Raw genomic sequence first — 24,166 nt, 5'->3', positions numbered from 1 at the left:
GGAAAATCAAATAAGAGGAAAGTCAAAAGACTGAGAGAAGGGACTGCCTTAATATGTCCTGTATTCCCCCTCATTTGGTGTCTTGAGAGAAGAGCAACTATATCATAATATTCTTCTGAATATAGAAGAGGTAATTCTGTAAAGTGTTTTGCAAACTTTAAAGCTCTATAGAAATGTTATCTGAGGTTTTTATTTTAAGTACTATTGATACTATCTATTTTATGTTTCACTAATTCCTTAAGGTTTTTTATTACTATGATACTATGTGCCTCAGTTTGCTCATATATAAAAAAATGCATTAGAGTACATGACCTCTTAGAATCATTCTATCTCTGAATCAGAGTTTTGAGGATACATTTAACCTGTATTAATTTTAAAGATATTCTCTGGTCTTCATAACACTACTGTAAAAGAATTTTTTTTAATGTGGGAGGGATAGCTAAAGCTAAAGTAAATAGTTAAAACTTTATCTCATATATGATCAGAGGAATAGAGAAAAAACCTTTTTTATAATTAATGACAACTAGGGATTTCCCCTTAACCTATTAAGAATTATATAGTATATGAACCACCAACTTAGAGTGAAGATATATTGCAGCATTAGTATCATATGAGGTATTATTGATCCATTTTAGTAATCAGTACTATTGAATCAAATACGTGTAGCCATAAGCTAGGACAATCATCCTATTGATGGACTTGATGTTAGGTCTTCTAGAATTCCCAAATCTAGAGAAAGTCCTTCTGGGTAACCAAGACAGATAAGATGAATTGTTTTCTGCTCAGAAATGTCCCAATGTTGGTGGATAGTATTAAGTTGGAGAGAGCACTTGATTGAGAGTCTCAAGTCTTGGATTCCAATGCTGATTGGATTTGCACTATTCTATTCTATAATTCTCTAATCTGTTCTATAATTTCACAGAAATTAATCAATCCTTGTGGTTCTCTGTTCTCATTTGGAAAAAGGGAATACTATTCCTGAAAGTCTGTAGTTTGCACTGTGAATGTAAGAAAAGTGTTTGCCAAGTATCAAGTGCTATACACATGAGAGCTACTCTGCTCAGTACAGGTTATTGGGCTTCTACCTGATAATGGATGAGTGGGTGTTCTGAGACCCACAAAGAAATAGAGAAAAGAGGATAGAAGTGCTACTGCACTATAAAGTATTAGTGTGACAATGTGATGTAGTGCTTAAAGCTTTTTCTTTGATTCAAGAAGATGTGGGTTGAAATCCCACCTCAGACCAGTATTAATTGTATCTATCTAGAGAAGTCATTCAAGTAACAGCCTCAAATTACTTAAGTGTAAAAGAGGTACAATAATAATAGTATTTCTCTTACATAGTTATTGGGAGAGTTACATAAGAATATCCATGGAAATCTCTTTGCAAATATTGGAGTCCAATATAAGTGTGAGCTATTATTGTTGATGGCACTGGCCACATCTCATTTCAACTTTCTTATCAACCCCCTCCCTGGACAATTCGATGGACTGCTCTGCACATAGTATGCTCTTAATCACCATTATTTAATTTAGTGCCTGACCCTCAAATCGCTTCTTCAGTTACTGAAGAATGGTGAGAGTGAAAAGCTGCAAGTGGAAGATAATAACTGATGTTTATAGGAGTACGTAGATTTTGGAAAACAATTTATATACATGATCTCTTTGGAGCCCCAAGAAATGCTATGAGATAAGTACCTCAAGGGTGATTATACACATGTTTGTGGATAAAGAAGTTGCAGAATTCAAATGACTTACCATCAGAGTACATGACCTCTGAGATTCCTTCCATCTCTGAATCAAAGTTTTGATGATATAGTATTAGAGTCAGAGGAGTGTTTGGGCTCAGGATGAACTGAAGTATGTCCAGAAAGCTAAACACTTTAGAAAGGGAAGTATTTTTTAATTGACTATTTATGGAAAGAAAGGATAATCAAATTAGAAATTGGACTAATTCTCAAGACAAATACAATGAATGATAGCTCAAAGCTGCTCAATTCATATTTTACATTTATTTTTTTCTAAAAGGAGAATGGCCTTTGAATATAGTACAGAAGGATGGAAGATAAGAGGGAGTAAGATAATAAGAACTATGTGTATTTAGAATTTTGTACCCCAAGACTTCATTTCCCAGAATTCCTCTTTCTTCCCCAAATTACATCCTTAAATTTTGTAGAAAATAGTTTCTGTAACCCTGCCATCTCTCTTTTCCCTCTTTCACAGTCTGGGAAACTGCTCTTTACTGATGGTTTTTACTTTCTTCTACTTCAAGTGAATATTGATAATCTTATAAAATATAATACTTCGAGTCATTGGATATTGATTTTTTAATCTTATAACTAACACCTCTGTTAGTGGAGAAAAGGGATGAAGAATTTATATAGCATCTATTTTGAGCCAAGCCCCATGTTTAACATTTTCTATCCTATCATTTTGGTTTGCACAACTCTGAGACTCAGGTGTTGGTTTTATCTCCATTTATCCTTGAGAAACTGAAGCAAAGAGAGGTTAAATGACTTTGTTAGGATCAGATAGTGTCTGATGTAAGACTTGAATTCAGTACTTGCTGGTTATAGCTACAGTGCTCCATTCACTGTTAGAGAGCTATATCTTTAATGTATGCAAGGTACTTTAAATATCTTGGATCATTTGATCCCAACCCCAACTTTTAACATATTTGGCAAACAAGAAAACTACTTGACTTTACACTGTTTACACAAATCACTTAAGTCACTCAGTCTTACGTTACTTATCTATAAATGAAATTATAATGATACTTATCTCACCCAATTACTGGAAAATTTAAATGAGGAAATTAATAGAAAGCTCTTTATTAATATTAAGTCCTACATAAAAAAAGAACTACAAGGCAATTACCATAATTTATCTAAATTTTCTTATCAACCTGTTCCTCCAAGAATTTAATGCACTCTTTTGCACATGGTATACTCTTAATTAATATTATTTAATTTTTTATTAGGGCTTTACAGGCACCCATGCTTCAGTGTTCCTTTACTTCCTAAAGAATAATGAACTAGAAAGCTGCAACTAGAAGATAAAAATTGGTGCTTAGAAAGCACCTAGATGTTGAAAAGCAATTTACATACATGATCTCATTTGAACTTTAAGAAAGACAAGTACCACATGGATAACTATGCATTTTAAGAATAAAGAAATAGAAGGAGGCAAGTTACTTACCCTTGGGGTAATAGGAAGTTAGTGTGTGAGATAGAAAAGTTTTTATTTTTCCCTTCCAGGTCTCTCTGCATCCAGGTCCAGTAATATTTCTACTATACCATGTTTCTGGCTACATAAGAACTACAATTTTGGATTAGATATTCTAGAATCCATCTGCCTTGATAAGGCAAAAGGTGGCCAAGACTTGAAAGAGGAGAGTTAGTCAATAACTTTATATTCCAAGATTGGCCTGGAAGACCTAAGCCTAGGAAGCATGCGATGCTCCTGTTGGGAAACTCTTCACAATTTACTGGGGCAAAGAATTCAAATGTTCCTAGTGGCAGAGAGGTCATTCCTGGCCATTATGATGGTAAGGATGGCGGTACAATTAGCAATGCCCACTCCTACCCTCCATTCAGTTTACCCTCAGGAAACACAAAAGAAAACTGGCAATGACTTGGAAAATTTGATGCATGAGCTGATAACAGAGCACTGAGCCTGATAGTGGAATGTTTAAAGTCAGTAGCTGTAGTCAAGAATGAGGCAAGGACTTTATGCAGATCCAGAGGTCCTGAATCTCTGAGGAGATGGTACTCCCTTGGAGATACACAGAAGTTCTTTTGCCAACTCATGAACAAAACAAGCCATTAATTTGTACTCTGACCTTGGGAGGTGGGGGAGGAAACCCATGAATACACAGAGACCACTTTTTCATAAGAACTTTTTCATTCTTAGCTTTTTAAAACAAAATGAGATCAGAAAATTCCTAGATGTGGTCATTAACTAAAGTTGGATTCTAGTCCTCTAGTTTTGTGACATTGACCAAATCTCAAAACTCCTCCAAGTTTCAGCTCATTCATCTTTGAAATGGGTTTGATAATCTGAGACCAGAATATTATCAAGAGATTTTGATGAAGGGCTACCTAGGCAATTCATTGGATAGAGAGCCAGTGTTGGGTATTGGGTTCTGCTGGGTTCAAATCTGCTCTCAGATATTTCCTAGTTTTGTGACTCTGTGCAAGTCACTTAACTTGAATTGCCCAGTCATTGACACTCTTATACCTTAGAAGCAATAGAGAGTATTTATTCCAGACAGAAAATAAAGGCTAAAAAACTTTTATTCATTCATTTTTTAAAATAAACCCCGATCTTCCATTTTAGAATAAACACTGTGCATTGATTCTAAGGCAGAAGAGTGGTAAGGGCTAGGCAATGGGGGTTAAGTGATTTGCCCAGAATCACACAGGTAGGAAGTTTCTGAAGCTAGATTGGAACCCAGGACCTCCTGTCACTGGGCCTGGCTCAATCCACTAAACCACTTAGCTGCCCCCTAGAAATAACATTTTAATTGTCATTAATTGAATATTTTGAAAATCATATAATATATGGTGAGATAGATATGGGTATATAATATATATAAATCTGTTTCAGTGCTAAGTTTCAGGGTGAAAAGTGATATTTAATGAAATGAAGAACTTTCAGGTATTCCTCAGAAAAGAATGGAAAAGAAAGTGTAATGACCAAATTTAGAAAAGCATAAAAACATAAATGGAAATGTGAAAATAATACTTGAGATACTTAAGGTACTTAAAGAAATTCAAGATACTTAGAATAGTTAAGGTATTTAAAGATACTTAAGAACTTTGTAACTATAGGACAGCATGAGCTATATACTTACAGAAGGAAGGAAATAAATGGAATAGATTGGATTGATATCTCTCTTAAAAAATCAAGGGAAGGAAAAGAGGAAAAAATCAGATTAGAGAAAGAGAAAGATAAAAGGGGTAAATTATCTCATATGAAGTGGCACTTACCAGTCAATTCAGTAGAGAATTTTAGGGGTATTGTGGGCAATATCTGAACTTTGCTTTCATTGGAATTAGCTCAGTGGGAATAACACCCGCACTCAATAAGCTTTAGAAATCAACCTTATCCTATAGAAATTTGGAGGGAAAGAGGAATAATAGAAAAGGGGGTGTGGACAAAAAGTAGGGTAAATTGGGAAAGGTGGTTGTTGGAAGCAAAAGATTTATGAATAGGAAAGGCCAAATGGATAGAGAGAAAAAGGTCAATTTGGAAATATAAAAAAGAGGGAAACCCACAATTAGTAATCCTAAAAGTTAATAGTAGTGGTAGTCTCTCAGTAACTGAGAATGGCAATTGTCTTTGTGCATTATCATCTATTGATGTACCCTCATGTGACTTTGGAGTCCAAAGGCTGAGGCGCAGAGTTTGTGGCACATGGGGCATGGGACGCCAGTTGTTATGGCAGGTGCGGTTGTGGCCTGATGTCGGCGTTCATGCGCAGCACTAAGACATCGACGTCGCTCATCTTCAAAGATGGTGGCAGCATGGTTAATGTGGGTTCACCAGCTGCTTCTGACAGAGGCAGCAAGTTCTAGTTGCTTTGGTGTAATGCCAGCCCACTCCAAGTTTAACTTTAGCTGATCCTTGAATCTTTTCTTTGGTTGACCTTGTTTCCTGAGTCCAGCTGACAGTTCACCATAGAATACCTGTCTTGGTATTCACTGTGGGTCCATGCGGATGACGTGTCCAGACCATCGTAGCTGGGTTTTGAGGACCAGGACTTCGATGCTGGTGGAGTTGGCTCTGTTGAGGACTTCCTGGTTGGTGATTCGGTCCTGCCATCGGATCCTCATGATTGACCGGAGAGAGCATTTTTGGAACTGCTCCAGCTGTTTCAGGTGCTTCCGGTACAGTGTCCATGTCTCACAACCATACAGGAGCGAGCTGAGGACCACTGCATTATACACTTTGAGCTTCGTCGCAGTGCTTACACCTCTGTGTTAGAGGACTTTGGAGTGTAGCCTCCCAAGTGTCTGGCTGGCCTTTTGGATCCTGGCATTAATCTCGTGGTCTAGGGACCCATCGTTGGCGATGGTGCTGCCCAGGTACTTGAAAGTGTTGATGTTAGAAAGCTGTGTGCTGTTGATTGTAATGCATGGCTGGTTAGTTGGCCACGCTGGTGCAGGTTGGAACAGCACCTCTGTTTTGCTGAGGCTGATAGTCAAGCCAAACAGTTTTGTTGCTGTAGAGAACCTGTCCACAATGGTTTGGAGATGATTTTCTTGGTGGGCCATGAGAGCACAATCATCTGCGAAGAGAGCTTCCAGGATGAGTCACTCTGTTGTCTTTGTTTTTGCAGTCAGGCGGTGAAGGTCAAATAGTGAGCCATCCATTCGGTATTTGATGTAGAAGCCCAGGTCTAGATCCATCAAGCATGTCGTAATACTTGGGTGAAGTATAGGTTGAATAGTACTGAAGCGAGAACACAGCCTTGTTTCACACCATTGGAGATGTTGAAGTGATCAGAAGTCTCTCCACCAGATAGGACTTCCCCTGTCATGTTGACATGAAAGAGCTGGATCAGTTTATGAATTTTGCTGGGCAACCGACCTTGCTAAGGATCACCCACAATGTGTCCCTGTTCACTGTGTCGAAAGCCTTTGTCAGGTCTATGAAGACAATGTAGAGACTCAGGTTCTGCTCAAGGTATTTTTCCTCCTTTTGCCTCACTGTGAAGACCGTGTCGATGGTGGTACGATCTGGTCAGAAGCCACATTGTGATTCAGGCAGGTTTTGCTCTGAAACAGATGACAGGAGTCTGTTGAGTATAACACGGACAAGGATCTTTCCAGCAGTGGAGAGTAGTGAGATGCCTCTGTAGTTGTCACAGGCTGCTCTTGCACCTTTGTTCTTGTATAGGGCTACGATGGAGGCATCTTTGAGTTCTGGGGGCATGTCTTCCTCTTCCCATATGCTGGTCAGCACTATGTGGAATGCCTGGAGTGCCTTTCCATTAAAGGCCTTGTACACCTCGGGTGGGATCCCGTCTTTCCCGGGTGCCTTGCCTGCACTCATTTGTTTAATGGCTTTTTGGACTTCCTCTATTGAAGGAGGGACATCAAGTTGTTCAATGGTGCAGTTTTGGGGGATCTGGTCAAGGGTGCTTTGGTAGACTGAAGAGGGTCGGTTGAGAAGCTGACTGAAGTGTTTTTTCCACCTGTTGCTGATGCCTTTTTTATCTTTTATGAGAGTGTCAACATCAGAGGATAGCAAGGGAGTGGTGGTGGGTTTTGATGTCCCATAGACAGTCTTGACGGCACTGAAAATTGTTTGTAGTTTTTCGTATCAGCAAAGTGCTGGATTTCTTCTGCCTTTTTTTCTCACCATTGGTCTTGCATCTTCCTGATCTCACACTGTGCCATGGCTTGGAGAGACTTGAATCTGTCCTTTTTAGGAGCAGAGTTTAGGTTATTTTACCACTCCATAAAGGCTTTGTTCTTTTTGCTTAATAGGTCTTCAATAGCAGTGTTGTTCTCATCGAACCAGTCCTTGTGGTTGAGTTGTTTGGGGCCTAGGACTGCCTTTGATGTTTCCTTCACTGCGTCTCTGAAGTGGTTCCATTTCTCGGTTGAGCTTCCAGTGAGTGGTCCCTTGTCAGACAGCTTGTCATCCAGGCAGAACTGGAATGTTTGCAAATAAGATGGATCTCTAAGACGACTCACGTTGTAAAATGCAAGAACTGTCTGGGCGCATTTTGGATGGCGAGGCTTAATGTGCATTTGAAGAGTTGGGGTGTATGGGGTGTTCAGGGAGGGGTAGTATCTTTGGTATGGAGGGGTTGTCGTGCCCTCCTAAGGCAGCTCTCCAGCCTCTGACCCTCACCTGACACCCAGCTCTCACTTAGGGCTCCCAGTAGCTGCTAGCATGCGGCAGCGGCCACACCCTGGGAAAGGGCTTCGACAGGCCGGCTAAACCTTGTGAAGGTAGCCATCAGGTTGTCAACCCCTGGTGAGCCAGGGCTTTGCTCACCCAGCATGTGAAGACTGTTTCGGTGGAATAGGGGGACGAAAGCAATAAGAAGGTTGAATGGCTGAGATGGCAACGCAGCAAAGCCCTGTGGAGTGCTTATGGCGTGTTGGAGCACAAAAATAAAAGTTAATATATATGGGCCAAACCTGCCCATAAAACTGAAAAAGGATAGCAAAGTGGATTAAAAGAAAAATCCTTCACTGTATTGTCCATAAGAAACATATTTAAAGCACAGAGAAACACAAGGTTAAAATAAGTTGGAGTAGAATCTATTATGTTTTAGCTAAAGTTAAAAAATCAGGGGTAATGATCATGTTGTCAGAGAAAAAAAAAAGTAAAAAATGATCTAATTAAAAATAAGTAAGGAAATTATATCCAAATAAAAGGCACCATAGGCAATGAAATACTATCAATATTAAGCATATATTCATTGAATTCCATAGTGTGTAAATTCCTAAAGAAGGTGTTACATAAGCTGCAGGAGAAAATAAACAATAAAACTCTACTAATAGGAAATCTTGATTTTCTCTACTCAGAACTAGAAGAATCCAAATAAAAAAAATAAAAAAGAATTTAAGGAAGTAAATAGAATTTTAGAAAAGTTAGTTATGACACAATCCTAAAGAAAATGGAATGAAAATAGAAAGGAATATACATTGTTTTTTCTATGCAGTAAATGATACCTTTACAAAAATTACCACATAATAGTGCACAAAACTTCACAATAAAATATGGAAAAGCAGAAATATTAAAAACATTCTTTTCAGAAAATAAGTGTAAAATTTAAATTAGTCTCTAGTAATAGAAATATTATATTTTATGAGGTTTATTAAGGATTATTAGAAATCAAGAAATAAGAAAATACAAAATAAAAAAAACCACATGCCTAGGGCTGATTAGCCCATTCAAAAGCTCTGTGCTTAGCTTACCCACTACATCATTGCCATGGTCGAGTAGCGGAAGAGCCCTGTGGGCGACAGAGAGCCCATTAGATACTAACTGTGATTTCACCCAGATGGAGACTCAGTTGAAATTATAGGGAACTCTGGGAAATACTGAGGACTTCTGAGGATTGAATTCTAGGATTCAAATCTCCATTTTTACCTAAGGCAATTATAAAAGAATAAAAGTTAATTGGAAATTAAATAATCTCATCCCAAAGAATCTTTCTGCTTCACTTTATTGAATACAATCATTATTGTGATTATGTTCTAAAAAGAATTCTTTTAATATTTCTTCTGTTTTATATTTGATTGTGAAGCTCTATGCCAAGTTTAATAAAAGATTATAAAGAATACTTAAACAACCCTAAATGGAAAAATAATTTAAAGAAATCATTAAAGAATTGCCCAATAAAAAGGCTCAGAGCCAGATGGTTTCACAGGTGATTTCAACCACATTCAAAGAACAAGTAAATCCAATTCTACATAAACCATGTGGAAAAAATAAAGGAAGAAGCAATTCTTCAAAATTTCTTTCATGATACAAATATGGTACTGATACCTAAACCAGAAAGAGCTAAAACCATATTCCCCAAGATTCCAGCAACCTCTGGAGACTCAGCACAATTGGTGGGGGAAGGGCCCTGGGACCTTCCCTCTTCCTTTTCCTTAAACATAAGAATTCAGGCTTCTTAACATATCTTTTAAGTTGAATTGAGCAGGAGGATCCCCAGCTCTGTCCTGTTGTTCGATTTGGTATTCTGTGCCCTAGAAGCACTTAGTTTTTGATTGCTCTAGGAGAGTTTTCACAGAGGTCTAGACTTTTGCTGCTTCTCCATGGCCATCTTGACTCCTATTCCACTACAATCATTGATATTATTATTTAGGGATTACAACATAGGATTTCTTACGATGAGTTTCTTCTGATAATTAGAAATTTTAAACATAGGCTAAATAATAGACTTGGATTCATTTGTGTTTTTTTTCTTTCTACCAGATTCTAAGAGGTGGTGGTGTACAAAGATCGTGGTTATGGTAGTTTTAATCACTTGCTACCTGTTGCCTCCTGTCTCTTTCTTAGGCTGATTTGTCTATCTTAATAGTGACAGCTGGGTAATAATTTGTTAGGTTTTTAATTAATTTTAATTTTTTCCCAAATTGTTTCCATAATTTCTATAATTTTAGTTCATCCAGATTATATTTTATGGTAATAATAGGGATGGTGGACATTTTCTCCACTGGGGTTTTAGTCCTCAATAATGACTACAGATAGTAGGCTATTGGTCTAGGGAATACTCTTAGAAAAAGGCTTCCAATGCATTGTATAACTTATGAAATGGATCATTTATATGAAGAAATGGACAAAATTGTTCTTGAATGAGGTGTCGATATTTTACCAGATTAAGTTACAAGAAGATTCTCTAATCAAGAAAATGTCAAAATATTTCTTTTTTTTAAAAAATATTATTTTATTTGGTCGTTTTCATACATTATTCACTGGAAACAAAGATCGTTTTCTTTTCCTCCCCTCCCCTTCCCCCCCCCCCCCCCCCGCCTTTCCCTCTCCCATAGCCGACGCATGATTCCACTGGTTATCACATGTGTTCTTGACTCGAACCCATTTCCCTGTTGTTGGAGTTTGCATTATAGTGTTCATTTAGAGTCTCTCCTCAGTCTTATCTCCTCCAACCCTGTAGTCAAGCAGTTGCTTTTCATTGGTGTTTTTACTCCCACAGTTTATCCTCTGCTTGTGGGTAGTATTTTTTTTTAGATCCCTGCAGATTGTTCAGGGACATTACATTGATACTAATGGAGAAGTCCATCACCTTCGATTGTACCACAATGTATCAGTCTCTGTGTATAATGTTTTCCTGGTTCTGCTCCTTTCGCTCTGCATCACTTCCTGGAGGTTGTTCAAGTTCACATGGAATTCCTTTACTTTATTATTCCTTTTAGCACAATAGTATTCCATCACCAACATATACCACAATTTGTTCAGCCATTCCCCAATTGAAGGGCATCCCCTCATTTTCCAATTTTTGGCCACCACAAAGAGCGCAGCTATGAATATTTTTGTACAAGTCTTTTTGTCCATTATCTCTTTGGGGTACAAGCCCAGCAGTGCTATGGCTGGATCAAAGGGCAGACAGTCTTTTATCGCCCTTTGGACATAGTTCCAAATTGCCCTCCAGAATGGTTGGATCAATTCACAACTCCACCAGCAATGAATTAATGTCCCCACTTTGCCACATCCCCTCCAGCATTCATTACTTTGCATAGCTGTCATGTTAGCCAATCTGCTAGGTGTGAGATGATACCTCAGAGTTGTTTTGATTTGCATCTCTCTGATTATAAGAGATGTAGAGCACTTTTTCATGTGCTTATTAATAGTTTTGATTTCTTTGGATGAGAACTGCCTGTTCATGTCCCTTGCCCATTTGTCAATTGGAGAATGGCTTGATTTTTTGTACAATTGATTTAGTTCTTTATAAATTTTAGTAATTAAACCTTTGTCAGAGGTTTTTATGAAGATTGTTTCCCAATTTGTTGCTACCCTTCTGATTTTGGTTACATTGGTTTTGTTTGTACAAAAACTTTTTAATTTGATGTAATCCAGATTATTTATTTTGCATTTTGCAACTCTTTCTAATTCTTGCTTGGTTTTGAAGTATTTCCCTTCCCAAAGGTCTGACATGTATACTATTCTGTGTTCGCCTAATTTTCTTATAGTTTCCTTCTTTATGTTCAAGTCATTCATCCATTTTGAATTTATCTTGGTGTGGGGTGTGAGGTGTTGATCTAAGCCTAATCTCTCCCACACTGTCCTCCAATTTTCCCAACAGTTTTTATGAAATAGTGGAGTTTTGTTCCAAAAGCTGGAATCTTTGGGTTTGTCATATACTGTCTTGCTGAGGTTGCTTGCCCCCAGTCTATTCCACTGATCCTCCTTTCTGTCTCTTAGCCAGTACCAAATTGTTTTGATGACTGCTGCTTTGTAACAAAATATTTCTTTAGGTAAAAACAATCCCCTTTTCTGGATTAAACAGCTTCATTATTATAGGAAATAATCTTGAATGACTTCTAATTCCGCCCTGCTCAAATGTCAATTCAGTGGGTTTTTTTCCATCTGTGGAATCTGAAGCTGATTTTTTTATCCAAAGCATTAAAAATAAGATTTTTGATATTGATGTTTCAGGAAATCAGACATGAAGGAAGTAAGAAAAAGTAGGATTTGAAAATACTTTTCCCTCCTTCCTCTCTAGTATCTCTTGCAAATGATGTCCAAAAGTAGAAATCCAGGCTGAAGTTTGATTAAGACTATGACTGTACATATATACAGTCATAGTCAAGCTTGTGCATATGTATATACATATCTACACATATATATATTTATGTTTATATAAACATGCAAGTGATTATGAGTTTATATCTATAAGTATTATAGTTCTATGTATATACATAATTGTATATTATATATATGTGTATGTGTGTGTGTGTGTGTGTGTATTTTCAAGAAATGAGTTTTGTCCTTAAGGAATCAGGAAAAGGATATTTGAGATGGAATGGATTTAAGGAATAGATACTCATTTAGGACAGCTACTCCAGATCATGAATTTCTCCTTCATTGTGCTTTTCATTACCTTCCTCCAGAGGGAATTAAGTGAATTGCCCAGAATCATACAGGAAGGATCCAAGGTCATATTTGAACACCGAACCTCTTATTTCTATGCCACTGAATTTCCTAGATGCCATCCTTTAAATTAAAAAAAAATAAAATAGAAAAATTGCCCACATGACACCAGATATAATCTATATGTCTGTGTCTATATCCTCTTATGTCAGCTTCATCCAGATTACTTTGTGCCCTCTGTGCGTTTTTCCTTGGGAGAATGACTCATTGATTCAGAGGAGTTTTCAGAGAGACTCACCTCTGATCTCACTTAACTAGAGATTGGAAGAAACTTTCTAAGTTTGAGATAAGTTGGGCAATGGGAATCCAGATAGTGTCATACTTGGTAGGTGGAGCTGATAGATAAAGCACAGGGAGCAGGAGGATGGAATTTCATTCTCCTTGCCACCTCTTATCAGAGACTAAAATTGTATTTCAGAGAATCTCAGCAATGGAAACGGTTTATACCCACACAACATTCTTGATAGTTTCATGCTATGGGGGAAGAGGACAGACTGGGAGTAAGGAGACCAAGGTTCTACACCCAGCTCAGTCATGAATAAACTGTGTGACCTGGTAAGTGACTCAACTCTATTGATTGAGGTGGCCAAGAGAAGAAAACATGTGGAGCAACATACTCAGATTCCTTCAGTATGTCAGAGGGAGAACTAAGCCTTGATATTCTGAACTCCCAAGAACATTCATCCTCACCTAAACCCTTACTATTTTCTGAGGATGGGAGAGGTTGAGTAATTTGGCCAGGGTCACACAGCTCCTTAATAACAATGGAAGAATTCAAACTTGGGACTTCTTCATTTTAATTTTAGATTTCCCTCCTCTACAAGGGGATGAGCTCCTCCCAAATCATAAATGCTTTGAGATTAGAGACTGATTTGCTTTCATATTTGTTTTCGTGGTGCTATACATGGTTCTTGGTACATAATAAATATTTCATAAATATGATTTAAGGCATTCATCTTCTATGAAGCAACATGTTAAGATCTGAGAATAAAAGACAAAAGTCATAGGTTCTTCTCGTTATTAAAGTAATAAATAGTAAATACTGAAAAATGAGTTATCTTCATTAATTTAATACAGAAGGATATTAATATTTTTAAATGCCCAAATAGCCATGTCATTTTGCATTTCATTTTTAGCTGTCTTCAGGTTTTTAATTTTATTTTTTTTCCATTTGAATTAGTTTATTTAGTCAATTTAGAACATTATTCCTTGGTTACAATAATCACATTATTTCCCTCCCTCCCCTCCACCCACTCTTCCTGCAACCAACGCGCAATTTCATTGGGTATTACTTATATCCTTGATCAGAAACTATTTCCATTTTGTTGATGTTTCCACCAGGATGTTCATTCAGACTCTATATCCCCAACCATATCCCTTCAACCCATGTAATCAAGCCGTTGTTTTTCTTCAGTGTTTTTACTCCCACAGTGATTCCTCTGAATGTGGATAGTGGATAGTGGATAGTTCCTCCAAGTTGTTCATGATCACTGCATTGCCACTGATGGAAAAGTCCATTACATTCAATTGTACCACAGTGAATCAGTCTCTGTGTACAACGTTCTCCTGGTTCTGCTCCTTTCATTCTTCATCAAATCCGGATGTTGTTCCAGTTCCCATGGAATTCCTCCACTTTATTATTCCTTTGAGCACAGTAGTATTCCATAACCAACATATACCAATATTTGTTCAGCTATTCCCCAATTGAAGGGCATCCCCTCATTTTCCAATTTTTTTGCCACCACAAAGAGTACAGCTATACATATTTTTGTACATGCCTTTATCCTTCTTATCTCTTTGGGGTACAAAGCCGAAGGGCAGACAGTCTTTTAGTGCCCTTTGGGCATAGTTCCAAATTTCTGGCCATAATGCTTGGATTAATTCACAACTCCACCAGCAATGCATTGATATCCCCACTTTGCCACATACCCTCCAGCATTCATTACTTTCCATTGCTGTCATGTTAGCCAATCTGCTAGGTGTGAGGTGATACCTCAGAGGTGTTTTGATTTGTATTTCTCTGATTATAAGAGATTTAGAACACTTTTTCATGTGCTTATTAATAGTTTTGATTTCTTTAACTGAAAATTGCCTATTCATGTCCCTTGCCCATTAATCAATTGGAGAATGGCTTCATTTTTTGTACAATTGGTATAGTTCTTTATAAATTTGAGTAATTAGACTTTTGTCAGTGGTTTTTGTAATGATGATTGTTTCCCAGTTTGTTGCTTCCCTTCTAATTTTGGTTGCATTAGTTTTGTTTGTACAAAAATTTTCTAATTTGATGCAATCAGAAGTACTTATTTTACATTTTGTGATTTTTTCTAGCTCTTCCTTTGTTTTAAAGTCTTTACTTTCCCAAAGATCTGACAAGTATACTATTCTGTGTTTGCCTAACTTGCTTATATTGTCCTTCTTTATATTCAGGTCAATCACCCATTCTGAGTTTACCTTGGTGTAGGGTGTGAGATGTTGATCCAAACCCTATCTCTCCCGTACTGTCTTCCAATTTTCCCAGCAGGTTTTAACAAATACTGGATTTTGGTCCCCAAAACTGGGATCTTTGGGCTCATCATAGACTGTCTTGCTGAGGTCATTTACCCCTAGTCTATTCCACTGATCCTCCTTTCTGTCTCTTAGCCAGTACCAAATTGTTTTGATGACCACTGCTATATAGTATAGTTTGAGATCTGGGACTGCAAGTCCTCCTTCCTTTGCATTTTTTCATAATTTTCTGTGGATATCTTTGATCTTTTGTTTTCCCAATGAACTTTGTTATGTTTTTTTCTAATTCTGTAAAAAAGTGTTTTGGTAGTTCAATGCATATGACACTAAATAAGTAAATTAATTGGGGCAGGATTGTCATTTTTATTATGTAAGCTCATCCTACCCATGAGCAATCAGTGTTTTTCCAATTGTTTAGATCTAGTTTTAATTGTGTGGACAGTGTTTTGTAGTTGTGTTCATATAGTTCCTGTGTTTGTCTTGGCAGACAGATTCCCAAGTATTTTATATTGTTTAGGGTGATTTTAAATGGAATTTCTCTTTCTAATTTTTGCTGCTGAAATGGGTTTTATATATGTATAAATGCTGATAAATTATGCGGGTTTATTTTGTATCCTGAGAGTGCTAAAGTTGTTGATTATTTCCACTAGCTTTTTAGTTGATTCTCTAGGATTCTTTAAGTAGACCATCATATCATCCGCAAAGAGTGATAGCTTGCTCTCCTCATTGCCAATTTTAATGCTTTCAATTTATTTTTCTTCTGCAATTGTGCTGTTAGTATTTCTAGGACAATGTTAAATAATAGAGGTGATAATGGGCATCCTTGTTTCACTCCTGATCTTATTGGGAAGGCTTCTAATTTATCACCATTGCAGATGATTTTGGCTGATGGTTTTAAATATATACTGTTTATTATTTTTAGGAATGACCCTTCTATTCCTATACTTTCTAGTGTTTTCAATAGGAATGGGTGCTGTATTTTATCAAAGGATTTTTCTGCATCTATTGAGTTAATCATGTGATTTTTGTCAGTTTGTTTGTTAATAAGTTCAATTATGTGGATGGGTTTCCTAATATTGAACCATCCTTTCATTCCTCATATGAATCCTACCTGGTCATAGTGAATAACCCTCATGATGATTTGCTGGAGTCTTTGCTAGAATCCTATTTAAGATTTTTGCATTTATATTCATTAAGGAGATTGGTCTATAGTTTTCTATCTCTGTTTTTGACTTGCCTGGCTTTGGGATCAGTACCATATTTGTGTCATTAAAGTAATTTGGTAGAACTCCTTCTTTGATAATTATGTCAAATAGTTTTTATAGTATTGGGATTAGCTGTTCTTTGAATGTTTGATAGAATTCATTTGTGCATCCATGTGGACATGGGGATTTTTTCTTAGGGAGTTCTTTGATTACTTGTTCAATTTCTTTTTCTGATATGGGGTTGTTTAGGTAATCTATTTCTTCCTCTGTTAGTCTAGGCAATTTAAATTTTTGTAAATATTCATCCATATCACCCAAATTGCCCTATTTCTTGCCATATAATTGGGCATAATAGTTTTTAATGATTGCCTTAATTTCCTCTTCATTAGAGGTGAGGTTGGGGTTTATGGGGTGCTCAGGTTGGAGTAGTATCTCTGGAATGGAGGGCTTGTCGTGCCCTCCTAGGGCAGCACTACAACCTCTGACCTTCACCTGACACCCAGCTCTCACTTGTGGCTCCCAGTAGCTGCTAGCATGCGGCAGCGGCCACACACCTGGCAATGGCTTCGACAGGCCGGCTAAACCTTGTGAGGGTAGCCATCAGGTCATAGACCCCTGGTGAACTAAGGCTTTGCTCATCCAGCATGTGAAGACTGCTTTGGCCAAACAGATGAAAGAAACCACTAAGAAGTTTCAACGGCTGAGAAGGCGAAGCAGCAACGCACTGTGGAGTGCTTAGGGAATGTTGGAGCACAAAAGTCAACACGGCCATCCAATGCAGCTGAGGAAGTCTCCAGGTGTAACAATTTTTCATGCCAATGAACCCAGGCTTCCAATGCCGAGAGAGTGGGATTGTCTCTGTGCATTGACTTTTCCACTTAAATCTCCTTCGCGCACAAGTGTTTTTGTGCACACTCAACTACATCACAGATGAAAGAGCACAAAGACAATCGTCATCCTCGGTTACCAAGAGACTACTACTCTAGAGGTAAGGTATCCCTTTTGTGATTTTGAAATCACTTTAAAAGACTGATATATATTAATTTAAGGTCTCAAGGAATTCAGCTATGTAATTCCTAAATGAAACACTCAATTCAGCTGCCAACTTTTTTTAAATGGTGTTTTAATTACAAACAGGAGGAAGAAAGTATGAGAGAGAGAGAGAGAGAGAGAGAGAGAGAGAGAGAGAGAGAGAGAGAGAGAGAGAGAGAGAAGGAAAAGGGAGAGAAAGAGGTTTTAAATACCCACTCTGCTCAGGCTGAGCCAAAGTGGGCTTTAAGGCCATGGATAGCCAAGGTAAGGAAAGAGATCAGTCCCTATCACTCACATGACCAATCTGGAGAAAAACAGTTCACAGGCTCCTCCAACTCCAAGCACCAGCCTCCAATTGACTCTAGCCCTCCTTACAGGAAGTCCTGAGAACTCCAAAGTGGTTCTCTACCTCACTTCCTGTGTCTCTCATACCTAGGATCACCCAGTTTTGCACATGTCTGTTGAAGGCCATATTCTCAAATAATTAAATCTTGAGTTTTGCTGCAGCCCTTCCTAATCTTGTTACCCTGAGTAAGGTGGAGATTGTAGTTTCCAAGAAATGATTTTGTTATTCCAAGTATCTCTATTGTTATTGATCAGGGAATAGCTAAATCCCATCTTCTAAAGAATGGTCTGAATGGGGTGGAGTAGTTTTGAAATTCACACTTTTTATTTTTGATACTGTCAATTTGGTTTTCTTCTTTCCTTTTTTAAATTAGACTGACCAGTACTTTGTCTATTTTATTTGTTTTATCAAAGTACCAGCTTCTAGTCTCATTTATGAAATCAATAGTTCTTTGACTTTCCATTTTAGTAATTTCTCCTTTGATTTTTAGGATCTCTAATTTAGTCTTCTGAGGATTTTTAATTTGTTCACTTTCTAGTTTTTTGATTTTCATGCCCAATTCATTGACCTCTGCCCTCCCTAATTAGTTAATATTTGAACTCAAGGATATAAATTTACCCCTGAGTACTATGGCTGCATCACATAGATTTTGAAAGGATATATGAAGCTTCCTCGATCCAGCGAGAAGCCTCAAAGTAGGAAGATAGAGGAAGGATAGAAGTTCTGTATGCCGCGAGGGGGGTGGCGGAGCCAAATTAGGGCTATGCGGTGGCAGGAATGAGTCAGAAATCCAGGCCTTATTAATTATCAATGAGCCACAGCAGAAACTCCAATCAGTGGACTACTCAGAAGGCTTATACCCATCCAGTGATCCAGATTTAATACCACACAGGTCGGAGATATGATAGAGAAAAGAGAGTGCCTGGCCAAAGGCCAGGTCCCAGGTAGGAGAGGTAAATCAGGAAAGGAATCAAAGATGGAGCTTGGCTAGAGGCCAAGCTCCAGCAAGGACAGGCATCAGTGAGAGCTGAGATCCAAGTGAGGAAGAGAGAGAAGAGAGGGCAGAGCCTGCTGTGGCCGATATTTAATCTTAATCTCTTTGATGTGACACAATACACAGGGATGATTATCATTGGTTAATGACAAGGTATAGGTGTGGTTCTCTTAGCCAGGTGAGCACAAAGAAACCTGTTTTCCCACCTAACCTAGGGGAATCTGGGGTCAAGGGTCAGAGGCTTTCCTAGCCATGCGCAAGACTGAGCATGCTCTCTTCTAAGCCACTCTGTACACACTAACTGTTTCCCTTGCCCATAGCCAGGGGTGGACTGCTACAATATCTCATCATTGTCATTTTTCTTCAATGAAATTATTAATTGTTTCTATGATTTTTTCTTTAACTAACTGGTTTTGGAGAATCATATTGTTTAATTTCCAATTAATTTTTGATTTACCTCTCCATGTACCCTTAATAATTATTATTTTCATTGCATTGTGATCTGAGAAGTTTGCATTTATTATTTCTGCTCTTTTGCATTTATTTGCAATGTTTTTATGCCCTATTACATTGTCAATTTTTGTGAATATACCATGTGCTTCTGAAAAGAAGGTGTATTCCTTATTGTCCTTATTTATTTTTCTCCACATATCTACTAACTCTAATTTTTCTAATATTTCATTCACTTCTCTTACCTCTTTCTTATTTATTTCTTCATTTGATTTATCTAGTTTGGATAGAGGAAGGGCCAGGTCTCCCACAATATAGTTTTTCTATCTTTTTCATCCTTGAGCTCCACTAGTTTCTTCTTTAGAAATTTGGATCCTATGCCATTTGATGCATACATGTTGAATACTGATATTTCCTCATTGTCTATACTGCCTTTTATCAGGGTGTAATTACCTTCCCCTATCTCTTTTAACTAGATTTATTTTTACTGTGGCTTTGTCAGATATCATGATTGAGACTCCTTGCCTTCTTTTTACCAGTTGATGCCCAATAGATTTGGATCCATCCTCCTACTTTTACACTATGCATATCTACCTTCCTCATGTGTGTTTCTTGTAGACAGTATATGGTAGGGTTTTGGATTCTAATACACTGCCATTCACTTGGATTTTATGGGTGAGTTCATTCCATTCACATTCAGAATTATGATTACTAGCTGTGTATTTCCCAGCATTTTGATTTCTACTCCTTGTCCTTCATTTTATTCTTTCACTATTTCCTTCTACTCCATTTTGTTTTTAATTAATCCCCCTAGTTCCCACCCTTATTTTACTTCCCTTTCTACCCCCCTCCTTTCTTATCCCCCCCTTATTTTCTTCACAGTCTTTTTAAACTACCCCCACCCTCGCCCTCCCTTGTACTACTTCCCTCCCCTCCAGTCAGTTTGTTACCCTTCTACTTCCCTATAGGGTGCAAATGTATTCTTTGCCCCAATGGATTGGATTGTTCTTCCCTCTTTGGGTCAATTACAATATACGTAAAAGTTGAGTATTTCCTATCACCAACCTCTTTACCCTTCCAGTGTATTGATGTTCTTCCCCCTCCTGCCATGAGCTTCTTTGTGACATATAAAATTTACACACTTGCATATGTATTTATACATACATATATATTTATACCTATTTATGTCTTGTCATTTCATCCTATACAGTTTATCACTGTTCCCTCTAATGTAATTCTTCTAGTTGCCCAGCTGATAATAACAATTTTTAAGAGTTATGAATGACCTCTTTTCTTATAGGGATATGTATCATTTTAACTTATTGAGTCTCTTAAAAAAGGTTTTTTTATTGTTTAGTTTAGTTTAGTTTTTTCTTTTTCCTTCTTTTTAAATTGACTTTTGATGATTCTCTTGAGTTCTGTGCTTGGACATCAAATTTTCTGTTCAGGTCTGGTCATATTTTTTTAAATTCTTGGAATTCTTCTATTTTGTTGAATGACCATACTCTCCCCTGTAAGAATATAATCAGTTTTGCTGAGTAGTTGATTCTCAGTTGTAGACCTAGTTCCCTTGCTTTCTGGAATATCATATTCCATGCCTTTCGGTCCTTCAGTGTGGATATCTTTGATAAAGAGAATCTGTAACACAGATATCTGAGCAAAATCAACTTATAAGCAAGGCTAGTAGATAACAATAAAAGGGATACAAGGCTCCTTGGTATCCAAGGATGAATCTGACAATCAGAGAAGCTCTTGTATATAATTACTTAAGTAAGGTATTAAAAGCAATTAATGATGCAAATAAGACTGAGAATATGATTAATCACTCTGAAATAAAGTGTGGAATTATCGATACATTGACTCAGAGTGAGGATTATTATAACTCAAGATAACAAGAAAAACACAGAATTTAATTATATCTCCTAGAGGCTCTCATGGTGGGGCAAACATTATGACCACATTGACTCACATCCTCTGAAAATATTGGGGTGGGTCAATGTCTGAGGACTAGGTTGAGTCATGTCTCCCTTTGGTAAGCAAAAGTTCACAGATTTGAATCTTTGTGGTTCCACTTTTGCCCCCAGGAATACTCATAAATTTTACAATGAGATCTAGAAAATTAAATTTGCATGTAATCCAACAAGACTGATCCTGGTGTTTATATGCAAATTTCAATAAATAATTAATAAATAATACAAAATAAAATAGAGCATCATTTTTTAAATTTTATATTACCCCATGAATATAATTGTGCCTAGAAATTCAGCCTACATATTGAGAGTATAGCATGTTTCACCATTTCTTCCAATATAGTCAAGATGGATCTCCACATCCTATAAAATAATTTAAATGATCAAATACTGAACAAAGTTTACCTCATCCCTGAATAAAATCAAAGGATGTTTAAAATAAACACAGGAACTGCTCCCAAAACACATATTGGCTAGAAGGTAATAGACACCAAGGTTGTCATGAGGATATTATAATCAAATACCATCAATGCCTCTCTCCCACTGGATCAAAGTTGTTTCTATGCCTATAGAACCACATTGTGATCTATATCCCTTCCCAAATGTAGCCATGCTGGGAACTGCTTCAGTTGGCTCAGAAAAAGACAATTAAATTTTGAATGTGAGCACTTAGACCATAGAAATCAGTCAATACTACAAATAAAGATTTGGCTTATTGTTTCAATGACCTACACAGAAAGTGATAGAGGAAATAAAATGGAGGATTATTTTTAAATTGTGGGTGTGTGTGTTTAAAACAGAGACCTAGTTCTTAAGTATTTACCAGCATACTTTTGCTTGTGGGGCTGATAAATAAGCAATGGCATTACCATCTCCAAATAGCTCAGTGACATTAGTTGTCTGAGTAATATACTGTTTAAAAATTATCTATCTGATCTTCCTCATTCTAGAAGGATAATAGACAGAATTAGTGTATCATGTTTCTGGGTATGTGTGCCCACTCACAAATATCATTCATTACATGCAATATTCCTATAAGAGAGGGGATATTATCAAGGCCTTTAAACATGAAGAAAATGAGGTTAAGGACTTAAGTTACTTTTCTAAGGCTAATAACAGGAAAGAGTCTGAGACAGAATTTAAATTCAGGATTCTCCTAACTCCAAGTTTATGATACTTCATGCTACATTATATTGTCTAAAATTTTTAAGTTATAAAAATAGCCTGACTTAGGGGATGGATCTCAGTGGGAGTAAGGTGCCAAGATGGGTTTTTCTTTAAGAAAAAAGATGATCTAAGTAAAGTTGTTGCCCCCTCATAGCTTTCCTAAATGCATTCTTGACATCTTTGTTTCTCAGGCTATAGACCAGAGGATTCAACATGGGAATGACCATGCTGTAGAATACTGACACAATTTTGTCTGAGTCCATTGAGTGGCTTGAGCTGGGTCGAAAGTACATGAAGGTGCACGTCCCATAAAATATGGACACTGCTGTGAGATGGGAAGCACAGGTAGAGAAGGCTTTCTGTCACCCTTCAGCAGAACGAATCTTCAGGATGGTGATGAAGATGAACAAATAAGAGGTAAAAATGACAAGAAATGGAAAAAAGGCATTGAATGACCCTAAAATAAAGATTATTGACTCAATGATGTGGATTTCAGAGCAAGAGAGAACTAAGAGAGGGGGAATATCACAGAAAAAGTGATGGATTACATTGGACCTGCAGAAGGAAAGAGTAAAAATGTTTCCTATGACTATGGAGGAAGTAAGAAAGCCACAGATGTAAGACCCACTGACCAGATATGCACACACTGTTGAAGTCATAGTAGTGGTATAATGAAGGGGCCTACACACAGCTGCATAGCGATCATAGGCCATGGAGGCTAAGAGGAAACTTTCAATAATAACAAAGGCCCCAAAGAAGAATAATTGGGTAGCACATCCATTATGGGAGATGGCCTTGTCCCCTGTGAGGAGACCAGTCATAACTTTTGGGGTAATAGCTGAGGAGTAGCCAAAATCCACCAGAGAGAGGTTACTGAGGAAAAAATACATGGGAGTGTGGAGGCTGGAATCCCAGGAGATCAGAGCTATTATTCCCAGATTCCCTACCAGGGTGATGAGGTAGATGAGGACGAATATTATGAAGAGAGGAATCTGAAGCTCTGGGGCATCTGTTAACCCTATAAGAATGAATTGATTCACTTCAGAGCTGTTCTCCATTGATATCATTTTAGTGTGATGTCATTCACCTGCAACAATAAAAAGTAACCATTATAAAATTTAGCTTTACATAATGCCTGATTCCAAGACATAAAACAGAGATAAAAATAGAGGTTAGATGAAGGATTGAAAAAGAGAACCAAGGGACCAAGAGCATTCAGGTCATTTTCAAAGCAGTTACTCTGAGTCCCCCAGTGCACTGATCCAGTTTCTCATGAAGAATTTCTCATATATTATTGCTTCCTTTTCAATCATCTACAAACTTAACAATTCTCATAATGCCATTCCTTACTTCAGGAAAGGGAAGCTCCTTATTCTCTGGCAAAAATCAGCATAAAAGGAGTTATTGCTGGTCATGGCTGGAGAACTAGACCTTTCCTTCTGATATGCTCTACTCTGATGAAGAAGAAAGCATAGAAGAATAAGGGGGGATATGGAAAAACAAATAAGGGGAAAGTCAAAAGACTGAGAGAAGGGAGATCAAAGAAATTTGGCTGAGATTTCACTAGGATCCTTCTTAGTCCTGGAATCATCAGAGCTGTAAGGTCTATGCTATGGCCTGAAGTCACCATTTCCTGAGTGGGAAAAGTCATCATTGGACATGTTGCATAATTATGGGAGTCATCTCAAAAAGACCACTAGTGAATCATATAACAATAAATATATGATTTGTATATTTGTTTCCCTAACATATTCTGTCCCTTTTCAATATGTTACCACTGCCACCTTATAAACAGAAGGTGGCCCCAAGCCATTTTATCCTTTCATTTACCCTATGGTTTTCTGGTTTCCAG

At 37.4% G+C, this 24,166-nt stretch overlaps 1 pseudogene; it reads right to left on the bottom strand.

Moving 5' to 3' along the window:
* Positions 1-22,424: 22,424 nt before the first annotated feature.
* LOC100026427 (olfactory receptor 5B12-like) lies at positions 22,425-23,443 on the bottom strand (annotated as a pseudogene).
* Between the last annotated feature and the right edge of the window lie 723 nt (positions 23,444-24,166).

This window comes from Monodelphis domestica, chromosome 6 (genome assembly GCF_027887165.1).
Source record: "Monodelphis domestica isolate mMonDom1 chromosome 6, mMonDom1.pri, whole genome shotgun sequence".
In the NCBI taxonomy this organism is placed as follows: Eukaryota; Metazoa; Chordata; class Mammalia; order Didelphimorphia; family Didelphidae; genus Monodelphis; species Monodelphis domestica.
The sequence above is the reverse complement of the archived record's forward strand: the minus strand, read 5'-3'. Positions and strand labels throughout refer to the sequence as shown.